Genomic DNA, 15,333 nt, shown 5'->3' on the forward strand with positions numbered 1-15,333 from the left:
TTAGAATTAGGCTGTAACATAACACATATGTGATTCACCACCTGGATTTGGTCTTATGTAGCAACATTTGAAATTATATTTTTTACACTGGATAAAAGTAGAGACTCAGAGCTACAAAACTGTATATCATAAACTCCATTTGAGGAAACAATGGGTAAGTAATTCTGCTTTGAAAGTTGATCAACTTGTAACCTCACTTTTGAGTAAGCGTTGGTGACTGTAACAGTGCTGCTGGCAACAACTGAATTACTCTTTGTTGGCGACGTTAGCTAGTTAGCTAAACAATGGACCATAATCACAACTCATGACGTTACTACCCTGCATCAATCTGCAGGTAGCTAACCAACCAGGTTGTATGGCTATAACTTGTCAAGCAAATATGCCTGAGACACGAAGAATAAGATCATACATAACGTTAGCTAGCGACCCAGCCAGCTAACATTAGCTAGCTAACAGTACACGTGAAATGAAACCACTTTCTGTCAAAATTAGAAATGTGTAATATCTGAAAATGTAGCTAGCTAGACTATCTTAGCAGTATTTATCATGGTTGGACGCATGTCCTGTCTGATGCCATGCATGGTTGCCCTTAGTTTGACGACGTCATCCAGACAGGTGTTTTCTCCATCTCCTTAGCTATCATACTCGAATTCCACTGATTTCAAATCTCGGTCCTCCAGAAAGTGGAGAGCATACACATAACATTAGCTAGTGAGCCAGCTAGCTAACGTTAGCTAGCTAACAGTACACTTTAACTTGACATTAGGTTTATGCAGTTTTACTACACAATACATTTTTTTTTAAAGCCGTGTTTGACACGATTACCTAGACATACTGACCTGCTCCAATAGACAGACGCGTGCTATATGGCAGACCAATCCAAATTCATCTCTCGCCATGTCCAGCCCACCCATTATCAATCAAATGTATTTATAAATCCCTTTTTACATCAGCCGATGTCACAAAGTGCTGTACAGAAACCCAGCCTAAAACCCCAAACAGCAAGCAATGCAGATGTAGAAGCACGGTGGCTAGGAAAAACCTAGAGAGGAACCAGGCTCTGAGGGGTAGCCAGTCCTCTTCTGGCTGTGCCGGGTGGAGATTATAACAGAACATGGCCAAGATGTTCAAACGCTCATAGATGACCAGCAACTGGTCAGCACCTCAGGAGTAAATGTCAGTTGGCTTTTCATAGCCGATCATTCAGAGTTAGAGACAGCAGGTGCGGTAGAGAGAGAGTCCAAAACAGCAGGTCTGGGACAAGGTAGCACATCCAGTGAACAGGGCTGGGTTCCATAGCCGCAGGCAGAACAGTTGAAACTGGAGCAGCAGCATGACCAGGTGGACTGGGGATAAAAATCATGGCTAGTGGGAAGGTTGCTCACTTTTTCTGTGGCTAATCCAACTAGGCTCGTAATTTAACAATTGTATTTGTATTAACAGATGGCATACAAGTTTTATATTAAGGCACATGAAAGTTCACATGTTCGAGAAGGCATTTTTGACAAAAAACGCATTTTGATAAAAAAATATTTTTTTACGTTCAAACAGCTCTCCTGTGATGTCGTGACTTGCGACATACGCCTAGTTTCCTGAATCGGGTCACAAATGTGGAAAAAGTCAAGGGGTTTAAATAATTTCCAAAGGCACTGTACATGAAAATCTGCCGCCAATTTGTTGGAAACAAAGCTACTGTTATTAATATGCTCCTTGTTGTTGAAATACCATCCTCTATCATCCCCAAACATGTCATATCTTTGCCATTTCCTGCCACTTCCTCCCACTCCCTCTCTCCTACCTGCCTCCCTCCCTCCTCTCTCCTCTCTCTCCTCCCTCCTTCTCCTCCCTCTCTCCTCCCCCCTCTTCTCCCTCCCTCTCCTCCCTCCCTCTCCTCCCTCCTTCTCCTCCCTTCTCTTACCTCCCTCCCTCCTTCTCCTCCCTTTTCTTACCTCCCTCCCTGCCACTTCCTCCCACTCCCTCTCTCCTTCCTGCCTCCCTGCCTCCCTCTCCTCCCTCTATCCCTCCCCATATCATCCCACTGCACACTAAGACAACATAAAGCCAGTCAACAACACAGTCTTAGGGATGACAGGTGACTCTTTGAATGAATGTCCTCCTGTATGACGTTACACTCTGGGCTGTCACATCGCAGAACAGTAAAATAAATCTCACACACACTTTAAGAGGATTTTGAGGTGGGATGGGTGAATGAGGGGAAGGGTGGAGTGATGGGGGGGGCTGTGTACTGTAGTCTGTGAGTTGCCCTCAGGCGGTGTGGCTCTAATTGACTGCAGTGAGTGACATGGCCTCTCAGAGAGAAAGTTCTGTAAGCCCCTGTGTAACTGGGACTTCTACAACACAGCCCTCTAGCCTAGTGAGCTTCTCCTGTTCCCATGGTGTCTATGTCTGGGTTGTTTTCCCAACAATTACCATCCTCATTCCTCCATCTTTACCCCTCCATCCTCATCCCTCCATCCTCATCCCTCCATCCTCACTCCTATAGCCCTCCTTACAGACCGACAGTAACCCTGGTAAAAAAAGAGTACAGACATTCCCACTAAGTTCAGCTATCAACTCCCTGGAAAATTGGGGAAAATGGGGCTACATGAAAAGCCTCTGTAAATACACAAACACACAAACACACACAGACATACAGGAGTTAATGGGAGGATGGATGGATGGATGGATGGATGGGTGGATGGATGGGTTGAGGAGATTAGTGGAGAGGGAGGAGAGGGAGGAGAGGAGGCAAGAGAGGAGGTGGTCAGTGCAGGGTCCCCAGAGGTGTTCTTGTCCTGGTGCAGATGGCACATACAAGTTTGTGTGACTGTAACAGCAGGGCTAGTGTGGGAGGAAAGTTTCTGCTGCACACACTCGGAATACACACACACACATGCACAAACATACGCACGCACACACACACACACACTTCAATATGATTCTGAGGTGCCTCCTCCACCTCATGTCGTGTCTGATTTCAGGAGTGTCTCTCTCCATGTCTTCATCACACACTGATTAACAGAATTTCAGGGGAACTAAATTAAGCTCCTCTCACTCCTTAGCTCTCTGAATCAATGTGAAGATGGATGCTTTGGGCGAATGGAAGAGAACCAGCTAAGATCTCGCTATTCTAAATGGAATTTGTTCATGATGCAACATGTGTTCCTCCTCCACCTCCTCCACGTCCTCCTCCTCTTCCTCCTCCACCTCCTTTTCCTCTGCAGGTCTCAAAGTGCTGCTCAGACATTCCTTGGCCATCTTGCATTAATTATTCCTGATAAATAAATAAGTGTGGAGAGGAGCACACTCACCTCACCTCTCTTCTCTCCTCTCCCCTCTCCTCTCTCCTCTCTCCCCTCTCCTCTTCTCTGCCCTCTCATCTTTCTCCTCTCTTCTTCTCTCCTTCCTCTCCCTCCTCTCCTCCACTCACCTCACCTCTCTTGTCTTCTCTCCCCTCTCCTCTCCTCTCTCTCCTCTCCTCTTCTCTCCTTCCTCTCCCTCCTCTACCCTGCACTGATTTCAAGCCTCATCCATAATGTATGACCAAATGCTTAAGTAGGAATTATTAGAATGTTTTATTCATTGGGGGTACGACTCTGCTCTGCTAAGTAATGCGGTTGGGTTGGGGTGCGTTCATGGCGCCTAAGCGATTGGACATACTGGAACATGATTGGGATTAAATAGTAATAACTGACAGAAGGTGGAGATGCAACATTAATGCAGACAGGACCACAGACTGAATATTTACTGTTGCTGTTGGTTACATCTGCCTCCAGCCTCTTTACAGGCGGAGATGGAGATGGAGTTCAGTTCAGTGGTGAGGTGAGGTCACACCACTAATATAACTTTAGAGGACCTTTATGTCCCATATGGGACACCATGGTAATGTGTTTGAGATTATTTTATTAGAGCATTCGTTTTTCATCCATTTTCATCTACGACTTCTTAACCGACGCTCAACAACACGGAAGGAGACATACACACACATATACACACTGGTCCTAAGGGGAATACCATTCAGGTGCTGGTAGTTGATAAACTAAGCTCCTGTAAGAAAACACTTGGGCTGGTTCAGAGAAGTCATTTTCCACTTCAGAAAACTGTAGACTCCCTCAATTAATGTCCTTAGGTCCAGGAGCTTAGGTTACGAACACACACACTCTCATCTTGCTCTCAGGCCACAGCTATGTTTTGTGATTATCTAATATATTTTCTGTGTGTGTGTGTGTGTGTGTGTGTGTGTGTGTGTGTGTGTGTGTGTGTGTGTGTGTGCGTGCGTGTGCGTGTAATGTGTCTCCAGGCATAAAAGAAACGCCTGAAACTAGATCCCCCACATTCTGGTCTGAAACTAGATCCCCTACATTCTGGTCTGAAATTAGATCCCCTACATTCTGGTCTGAAACCAGATCCCCTACATTCTGGTCTGAAACTAGATTCCCTACATTCTGGTCTGAAACTAGATCCCCTACATTCTGGTCTGAAACTAGATCCCCTACATTCTGGTCTGAAACTAGATCCCCTACATTCTGGTCTGAAACTAGATCCCCTACATTCTGGTCTTGACTTGAAGAAAAAAAAACTGTCGGGGGAAGTTCTCTTCTGCACTGTTCAACCAATCCAGTAAATGTGGAGGACGAGTTAAGATGGAGTGTCGCCTTGTAACATCCAAAGGCGGAAGTCGCATCACAGGCTTTCTTTCCATTTATTTAAACGGAACATCCAGTTGTTGGTGTCTCGGCAGAGGCTAATATAAAAAAAAAACTGTTTGATTTCTTTCCCTGACACATGATGAAACAGTGTACCTTCAGAAGAAATACATGACCACTTCAAAGGGATTTCTTAGTTATTCTATTTGCTTACAACCTGCTACAGTCAGGCCTGAGTACGGTGTTGGCATATCCATAATCAGTCCATCTCTAATGTCCCAATGGGCATATTACGTAGCACATAATCATGATCACGTTTTCTCTCTCATCATATGATAATGTGATCGTCTCAGTAGTATACTGATCCGTCCTCAGATGAGATTGTGTGTGTGCGTGCGTGCGTGCGTGCGCACGTGCGTGTGTGTGTGTGTTTTATGATCACTTTAGCCGCACCACATTGACTCTAGTTTGTCGGTCAGTGAACGCCTGCCCTCCAGGGTCACCTCGTTAGCCCGTTCTCATTTCACACACCCTCCACACAATCTGTTACGCCTGGGAGAGGGTCGAGGCACACACCTGAACACACACACACACACACACACATACACACACACACCTGGACGTTGATGTGTCTTGGTGAGTCTAAGACCCAACAGATGGTCAGATCAGTGCTGCATATGTTCGCCCCCCAGACTTCCCCATACACACAATTAGAACGCACAGCTCACCATCACAGCTCATTTAATAGGAGGCCACGCTGGCCATCAAGTGCATCGTTTCCTATTTTCTGCAGATGAAGGACGCCCCTGTTTTTGTATTTTAACTGCCACAGCTAGCAAAGGATTATTTTTGCCAGCTATTGCATATTAAAGCCGTATTATGGATAACTGTCAAATTATAAATGTGTCAGAATTGGTTGAGGAAGCCAGTCATGTTATTATACCCTCGTCTCTATGTGACAGGGCAGCAAGCACCAAGGAAGGGTTGAGTCTTTTACTTTAGACCTGGTAGCTATACCATTTAGGAAGGACCACCTCACTTTAGATGAGAGTAGGAAACCCACCCGAGCTCAGTTCCGTTCTGATTTCTCTAAAACAACTGATCAAAAGTTTACCGCTCTAATAACAGCTCCTCTCTGAGTCACATCTCAAACCAGCGGCAACACTCACACACTGTCACCACACACTATGTGTTTGCTGATAGGGGGCTGATAAATTCACTTCTGAAATGTCACCCAAATTTCTACAACACGTTCCTAAACGGTCAGGGCAAGGGGATGAATAAATTCACAAGGAATTGTAAATGTGACTTTCGGGGGGAAAAGTGTTTAAAAGGAGGTTGCTTTTTAATGAAAGAGAGTGAAAGAAAAGTCACATTAACTAATTTTATTAGTCTCATACTTTGTAAACAACCGGTGTAGTCTAACAGTGAAATGTTTTCTTATGCAGAGAGAAAGAAAATAGAGAAATTATAGAAAAATAATAACACTCAATAATAAAAGTAATAATAAAAACACAATGAGTAATGATAGCTTGAGTCGATGTGCAGGTGTACGAGGTAATTGAGGTAGATACATATAACTAGGAATAAAGTGACAGATGGTAAACACTAGCAGCAGTGTATGTGATGAGTCCAAAAAGTTAGTGCAAAAAGGGTCAATGCAGATAGTTATTTGGTTAACTATTTAGCTACATATTTAGCAGTCTTACGCAGTAGTTTGAGGGTAGAGCTCTTCAGGGTTGCCGACTTGGAGCATCGGTACGGCTTGCCGTGAGGTAGCAAAGAGAACAGTCTATGACTTGGGTGGCTGAACATTTTTAGGGCCTTCCTCTGACACCACCTGGTATAGAGGTCCTGGATGACAGGGAGCTCGGCCCACACCAAGCAGTGATGCAGCCAGTCAAGATGCTCTCAATGGTGCAGCTGTAGATGTGAATGGCCCGTCGATGTGAATGGAGATTGAGGCCCTGCGTCCTGGAGTCAGTAGATGGATGTCACCACAAAGGGGTTGGATCCTCATGACAGACTCACCTCCTTCATCTCTACTGGATAGGAGAGAGAGAGAGAGAGAGAGAGAGAGAGAGAGAGAGAGGGCGGGGTGGATGAGTGAGAGGTAAAGAAAACAGTCAATGGAAAAGGTGGAGTGGTGACTTAACAAAGATGGCGGATAGAGAGATTGTGAGGAAGAGAGAGGGGGAGGGGTCGAGAGAGCGAGAGAGAGAGAGAGAGATTCTGTGAGTTGAGAGAGTGACAGACAGGCGAGTTGAAAAGGAGAGATTAAAGCGATGTTCATTTCTCCAGTCTGTTTGATTCCGGCACCATTGGATTGAAAGATGAGAGATGAAGGGATCAATATCTGCTCTGACAGGTGGAGCTAATGCTTCTACCAGGCAGAGACCCGACACACACATATACACACACACACACTGAGGTAGACGAACAGGTACTGTCTGGATGTCTGACCTACAAAGGAGTGCGTCTCCACCATCTTCCCACTGTCCTCAGTGATGGATTCTTCTCCGTACAAATCTCTCTCTCTCTCTCAGACGACATATGCAGTAGTATACAGAAGGTCTCCAGGCTGTGGAGAAGTTCAATTCAGCATACTGATGCTCTTATGGTGGGAGGAAGTTATGGTGAAGTCAGTTGGTTAGATACTCTCTCCCTCCAATCAGACATGGGCTGGGGCTAGGGTTAAGGTTTGGATTAGAGTTACCATTCAAGGTTAGGGTTAGGGTACTTTGTTACACAGCAAAGTACTAGGAAACAAGGAACTAACATTCACAAATGTAATTTTATACGCACATACTTGCATATACTCGCATTCACCCATCTACCCACCCACCCACCCACACACACACACACACACACACACACACACACACACACACACACACACACACACACACACACACACACACACACACACACACACACACCCTGACTGTGCCCCTGAGGACTGGAAAAAAAGGATGGTGCTTGTACGGTGATGATGCAGGAACACCAGATGGTTCAGCCTGAGCAGCAGCATCTCTGTTGATGTGGTCCCGGGATCCACTGGGGATCCACTAGAGCTCCACCAGAGAGATCCTGCCCAGGGCAGGGTAGCAGACTGTATCACCTGGGCTCATCCATCTGTGGGGTCAGACTAGGGGTCCCATTGTGTACACAACTCAAACATTAACACAAAGCTGTCACTGACATCCACACGTCTTCAGTGTACTGTGTCCTTGTTGTAGGACCCCTGTTGGGTGCCTCTCACTTACCCCAGCACTAGTAACCTAGCCCTACAACAGATTGACTGTAGTTCAGCAGAAGACGTCTGTCTACTTCAACTTCTTCCACTGCGCTCTGATCTAACACAATGCTTCTCATGAAATGTGTGTACGCCTGTGTGTTCTATTTGCTTACAACCTGCTACAGTCAGGCCTGAGTACGGTGTTGGCATATCCATAATCAGTCCATCTCTAATGTCCCAATGGGCATATTACGTAGCACATAATCATGATCACGTTTTCTCTCTAATGTGATCGTCTCAGTAGTATACTGATCCGTCCTCAGATGAGATTGTGTGTGTGTGTGTGTGTGTGTGTGTGTGTGTGTGTGTGTGTGTGTGTGTGTGTGTGTGTGTGTGTGTGTGTGTGTGTGTGTGTGTGTGTGTGTGTGTGTGTGTTTGTGTGTGTGTGTGTATGTGTGTGTGTGTGTGTATGTTGTTTCTAGTTAGCAGGCATTTATTTTGGGCTTGTGTGTTAATTCTAGAATGGACTTTTAACAGGATCCTTTGAGCTTTTGAAGAAGGGTAGATTAAAGCAGTGATCTCCCTCTCTTTGTCTCCAGGGCCGGCAGGGCCCTTGGGTTTGTTGTGTCCTCTGGCTGTGCCTGGCTCCGCCATGCCTCCCCTGTCCTACTTCTCAAATCTCTCATAAAATGATGCTGATTCAGACAGCTCTTCTTTTTGTTTCCTTTTCCCTTCATACCGTCTCTTTTTAGATTTTTTTCTCCTCTCAATCGCTCACTTTCTTCTTTCTTGCCTCCCGTCCGCCTCCATTTTTTTTCACCTCCCTAAACTTTTTTTTCCCTTTCATGTCGAGTAAAATGGCGCACTATACTGGGGTTGACGGATCCAAGGCCATGCTGCTGGTTTTGAGCTTTGACTTTTTGAAGTCTCGGGGAGATAAACACATTTCTCTCTTCTCTCTCTCGCTCTCTCTCGCTCTCTCTCTCTCTCTCTCCTCTCTCTCTCTCTCTCTCTCTCTCTCTCTCTCTCTCGCTCTCTCTCTCTCTCTCTCTCTCTCTCTCTCTCTCTCTCGCTCTCTCTCTCTTCTTAGGGAACATTGCCGCCCCTGCTATTCCATTCATACCGTGTGACAGGGTGTAGAATTATTCAGAGATTAAAAATGTCACCTTTGTCCCCGCGGTGCCAGGAATAAGAAAAAACATTTCATCACAAAGTCAGTAAAAGTAACAGCATGACAATCAAAAACGTTGGCCTGCCACGGCTAGAGGAACGTGTCAATCAGAGTCTCTTTAATGTGGGTAAACTCTCAGGCTGACTCAGAGCAAGGTCAAACTGTTAGGTAAGGAAGAGCAACAAACCAATGGCTTACTCTAAACCAGGTGCAGGGTGGATGTATAGCCACGGTGGGGGTGGCACGCATAACTTTTACTGGAGATTGTTTGAAGTACACAAAAAGTCACAAGCCAGAGATGCGTGCACACACAGAAGGGACTGGGTGTCTTTGTGTTTGACTGGGTCTCTGTTTTGGTTGGAGGGAGAGAGAGATAGAGATGGAGGGAGTGTGGGTAGAGAGCAAGAACAACCCCGTGAGAGAAAGGAAAGGTTGAGAGAGAAAAACATTGGGAGAGAGAGAAAAACGTCCATCATAGAGGGATAATGGAGACCTTTGCGATGAGGCTCTTTGGGCCACTGAAAGGTTTCAGCTGTCTCTGGAGTCCATAATGACAACCTCAGATGCATACACACACGTTTAAGAAATCTGACACACACACACACACACACACACACACACACACACACACACACACACGACTACAACATGGACACAGGAGAGCAGTGACTAAGTGAACCGCCAACAGCCTGATAATGAGTAATGCCAAAAGCACACTGAAATTACCCCCAATTAATATTTCATAGGAAGAAGGTCCTATGTACAGCAAATAATATTATACTATATATAATTCATACATGTGATTATAAAACAATGCGCCTAATATGACCGTGCTTGTGAATGTAGCCAGCAGGATCACATTACATTATATTTGTGCAGGGTTAAAACGGGTTGAAACAGGTTGAAAGAAAGGTACACTATCTCTCAGTTCTCCTGTGGATGTTCTGTGTCGCGTTGGAAGGATGTGAGATTCTCCGTCATCAAAGGCCTTAGTGTTTATGTCTGCAGTGAGATCAGAGTACAGCTAAGAGCCAGCCTCTACCACGGTATTCACTCTCCATCTGTCTGTCCTTCTTCTTTAATCTCAGTCTAAATTGTTTCCCGTCCAGAGCTCCTTCTGCTGTATGAACGTGAACGAAGAAGCCTTTGAAGCAAGGCAGATGCTGTGGTTTTATCCAGGGGCTATGCCTACCCTTAATCTACAAGCAAGTATTACAGAAGATGCTATGAAGTTCCGATTGAGAGACGCTTTGAAGCCTCGCCTCAGGATGCTCAGGGTCATTGTCTGTACAGCAGTAGCGCATCTCTCTCACATTACTGGCTAGTCACTGTATCCAGTATGTTTACAGGGCATCTGTGAGCACATTAAGCTGTGTGTGATAACAGTACACTGCCTGCTGTACACTAAGTGGCACCTCTGGTATCTCTATAATTCCAAATGAATGATTGAGATAAGACATCATCTCTCCTTCGGGCTCTGAGGCTATTTGGTGCTATAGCGTCAGTGCCCTCTTAGTGACTGAGGGGGATGTGTGGGTGTGGTCAACGAATAGGAGGTGACATTTGCTGAATTGATTTCTCTTTTTATTGACGGTGGATAGAACAAAATATCTCTCTTCCTCTCTCTTTTCACCACTGGCACCCCCCCCCCCCCCCTCCCCACTGGGCAGTCTCTCTTCCCTCTCTTCCTCACACACACAGTTCTCTTGTCAGCTCAGATTTCTGGCCAGTGTTTGGCCATGTCTTTGTGGTGGGTGCTCCGATGCGCTTTGGTATGTTGTGTTTCTGTGTGTTGTGTTTCTGTGTGTCTGTTTCCTGTCTCTCTGCTCTCCCCGTCTCATCTCTCCTGGTATTTCTGGGTTAGTTCCGTCTCTGCATCACCCTGCGGATCCAGTGGCGCGTCTGACAGACTCCCTCAAAGCGCCTATGAACCAGACTGATTGGCTTGGCCTGCTACTGCTGAGGGAACATCCAGTGTGGGCGGACACACACACACACACACACAAAATCCGGATACACTGTCACAGGGTTGCAGTGAACGTTGGTGCACTCTTAAACAAGTGCTGTTGCCCCAGAGGAAGTTATCGAAAGAGTTCACCAGAAATGGAACAAGAATGGGTGGCACCCAATCTGGCCGCACCACACACACACACACCCAACACCACCCATGAAAGTGCAAGCTGCCCTGAAGACCCTAACAGAAGGCATTGCCCCCTCTGCCCCTTCCTCATCCTGCTGCTCCTCTCCTGCCCATGGGATCAACGAGACACTCTGCCTTGAGGTCAGAGATCACAGGAGAAAACAGATACAAAGAGAGAAGGAAGAAAAAACATCAACCGATCAACCGAGGAATCTCTGTCATGGAGCCTGTATACTTCTGAGTGTGTTTCAATGACCGGAAACTGTGTAACTGGGATAGAAGGGGCTCTCACCGAGAGCAGAGTTTAGTTCTCTGGGGGCAGAGTGTGTGGGCTTGACTGTTGACTCTGTGTCACGTTCTGACCTTAGTATGAGGTGATTTTTCCGTAGTAGATTGGTCAGGGCGTGACAGGGGTGTTTTTGTCTATGTATTTTGGGTTTTCTGTTTTCTATGTGGGTTGTCTAGATTGTCGTTCTATGTTGTATTTTCTATGTTGGTGCCGGGTATGGTTTCCAATCAGAGGCAGGTGTTTTTCGTTGTCTCTGATTGGAAGCCATACTTATGCAGCCTGTTTTTCATGGGGTTTTGTGGGTGGTTGTTTTCCGTTTCGTTGTTTGTACCTGACGGGACTGCTGTTGGTCATTTTGTTATTTTGTGTTTTCATTAAAATGAATATGAGCACTTCACACGCCGCATTTTGGTCTCCTTTAGACGACCCTTACTACACTCTGACACAGCCTGAACAGACCAAAGGTCAGTTCTACCTCCCATGCCTATCAAATAAACAGATATTGTTATATAGATATGTGGCTCAAAATAACCTTAGACATGGGGCTCGTGGGGACGGATTTAAAGGACGGACAGTGACCCCAGGCGTAACCCCCTTTAGATCAGTGTGTGTCAGAGTAGTGAACGTGTCTGACACACACTGATCTGAAGACGGTTGCGACTGGAGTCTCTGTCCGTCCTTTCAGGTACAGCCTGAATGTGAGGGAGTGTTTAGTGGATGGTAGAGATCACTTCAGGACTGTGGTATAGGAAGGTGTAAGATACTTGGGGTAATCAAAACAGTTTTCAGTTCGGCATGTTGTAACCACCTCTTAATAAAATAGAACATGGAGTGTGGTTGTAACAGTCGTCACACTTTGTAATATTTGAGAATGTTCAAACTGTTTTCGTGTTTACTTCAAGGTAAACACAAACACCCTGCATATTTGTTTTTGTGTGTGTGTGTGTTTCTGTGTTTATAACCAGTATCTAGGCTTTAGCTTTCTTGTCGTCCTCCTAAATCCCCTCTCCCACTTCTGCTGACATTACAGAAGAGGTTCCCAGGCGTTTGGCTTCCTCAGTGTAAAAAGGTGGCCAACTGGAATCCAACCATGAGTGAAGCAGGAGCCAAAAGCAGTGTCTGAAGTCTGGGTTCCCTCCTTAGTCTCTGTGGCTAACACGCTCACGGTTCCACATCTCTTTAGTCATACCCTGTCATCAATCACGCAGTCAAACTACATCTCCCTTTTGGTGGTTTTGCATTGTTTTGGAGGGGGTTGCTGTGTATGAGTTGCATAGTATTTTACAGTGTTATTCAACTGATATTGTGATCTTCTGTTTCCATGGCCAATATGAGTTTCCCCGAGATTGTTGTCACCATCACTGTAAGCCAAGAAGCCATGGTAACAAAGTTAATCTTACACTCACCTCCATATGTATTTGGACAGTGAAGCTAAAATGTTTCATTTGGCTCTATACTCCAGAATTTTAGTTTTGGAGAATGTCAGCTTTTATTTGAGGGTATTGTTATACATATCTGTTTTGCTGTTTAGTGTCTAGTCCCCCCATTTGAAGAAATAAGTATTTGCACAAATTCACTTGTATTAATGTATGTATGAAAATACCCTCAAAACAAAAGGTGACATTCTGTACTGTCGCCTCATATAAAACATTTGATATGACATCTAAAATGGTGGAGTATTAGAGGCACGTTTTTTATTGTAGCTTGACTGTCCAAGTACATGGAGTGGCGTGTACAGTATATGTGAGGTATGGACCAATATGTTGAAAAAGCCCCTCCCTGTACATGTTCACAAGTAAAAGCTAAACCTCTACATTCCTAGGCTAGATGTGTTTCCATGGTTTCAACCACCATGTTGAGCATCAGCGTACATTTTGTGGGGACTAATGTTTATTTGTTTCTTCAACTTGAGCTCTCCACAGATGTTTCTTGTCTCATTGAGTGTGGGCTCCAGCTTTTAAACAAATCGGGTACTCTCTCTCTCTCTGTGGCAATCAAACTCTAAAGCAACAGCATGAAAATATGAATTAATTTGTGTGGGCTGATTGAACTTAAATTCAATTCCCCCAAAGACAGTGCAACCGAAGCCGGCCTCCCTCGCTCATCAGGCCAGTTTGATCGACTTTTTCATGTTGATGTTGTGAGCATTTCAATATTTGCCCAATAGCTGTACCCTTTCTTCTCCGGCTTCTACAGCACAGTTCCACATTCTCCCCAAAATGTAATTGGATCATAAATCAAAGAAAGCATGAGTGAAGATGTAAAAAAAGAGATTCACACAGTAGCTGAGAACCTTCTAGCAATTCAGACTACCATCCTACACTTGTAATTGTTTTAGACTTTTAGCTGAGAATCTGAGGAGGCGCCCTTAGTTCAATTACACTTGTCAGAGTGTGAGAGGGGGCGGCAGTTCTGCACTTTTCATGGCATTCAATCTCTCTTCATATCTCTCTCTCTCTCTCCCTCTCTCTCTCTTTCTCTCACACTTTTAATTTGATTCTGCATATTACTCTGACTCCTGGGGCTGTTGTTGTGGCTCATTTGAGGTGAGGATTTGCCCACATCCCTCTCCCTCTCTCTCCCTCTCTCTCTTGATCGCTCCCCTCCTCATTTAATATCTCCACATTTCTGTCTCTCTTTCACTCTCTCCTTCCCCTCTCTCTCTTTTCTAGTCATTATTAGTGGAATGTAACTCTACTCGCAGTACTGTAGTCTGTGATCTACCTCTCAGAAATAAAGAAAAATACCATCATCTATCTCTCTACCCTCAACATGTATAGTGTAGTTGTCCATATGTCCCATCACAGGAAGAGCTGCTACGATCACACACATACCCCCCCCCCCCCCTCTTACCCATTCACCCTCTGAATGGCACACATACACAATCCATGTCTTAAATGTCTCCAGGCTTAAAAATCCTTCTTTAACCTGTCTCCTCCCCTTCATCGACACTGATTGAAGTGGATTTAACAAGTGACATCAATAAGGGATAATAGCGTTTTCACCTGGATTCACCTGGTCAGTCTATGTCATGGAAGGAGCAGGTGCTCTTAATGTTTTTTACACTCAGTGTATATTACAGTACAGACATAATGGTTGATTAGTGGTGTTTGTTCAATCATTCCCACAAGTCTTCAGGGCAAGTTGGTGAGCCTGAGAAAGGAAAGTCGATGCTTAAACGTCTCCACCTCACCAGAGCAACAAAACAACTCAACCCAGTGTCATCCCTCTTTATAAATGCTTTTTATAAATCCTAAGTTTAACTGAGAGATAATACATAAAAAAACAGAAAGTCATATTTTAGATATTTTTTAAAACTTTTATACTGGTTTTTTTTCTTGCATTGATACAGTATACTGTACACTGGCCTTGCCTTCCCATCTTCCCTCCCTCTCTGTAAGGGGCTTTGTAGCAGCATAACCAGAGATGTGGGAGGTATTTGGACCACTCAGAGGCAGCTTTGGACGGATCCCGGCCGGAAGAGCAGGATTCTGAGGATCATCCTGGATGTGGAGGGCAGCGATCTGAGATGAGCCCTTACAAACTCCCAGATTCAGCTCAGAAATACTCAGAAATACGCACACGCACACAGTAACCTACACAGCACACCTGAGCTCAAACCTTATCACACACATACCTACATCTGCCAGCTCACAGAAGGTCAGTGATTGTCAGCACAGCCGTCCATGACATTCCCCCATTCAAGGTAGTGACTGGAGTTAGGGGTAAAACATATTTCGGTATGAAAGACTTTATCTCTGTCTTCTCCACAAGAGAAAGCTGTTATTCTGGGTGATAAACGTATGCAGAGCATCAGACTCCTGTGACAAGACCTGCAGTAAGATAAGG

The sequence above is a fragment of the Salmo trutta genome, chromosome 3 (assembly GCF_901001165.1).
Source record: "Salmo trutta chromosome 3, fSalTru1.1, whole genome shotgun sequence".
Classification (NCBI taxonomy): Eukaryota; Metazoa; Chordata; class Actinopteri; order Salmoniformes; family Salmonidae; genus Salmo; species Salmo trutta.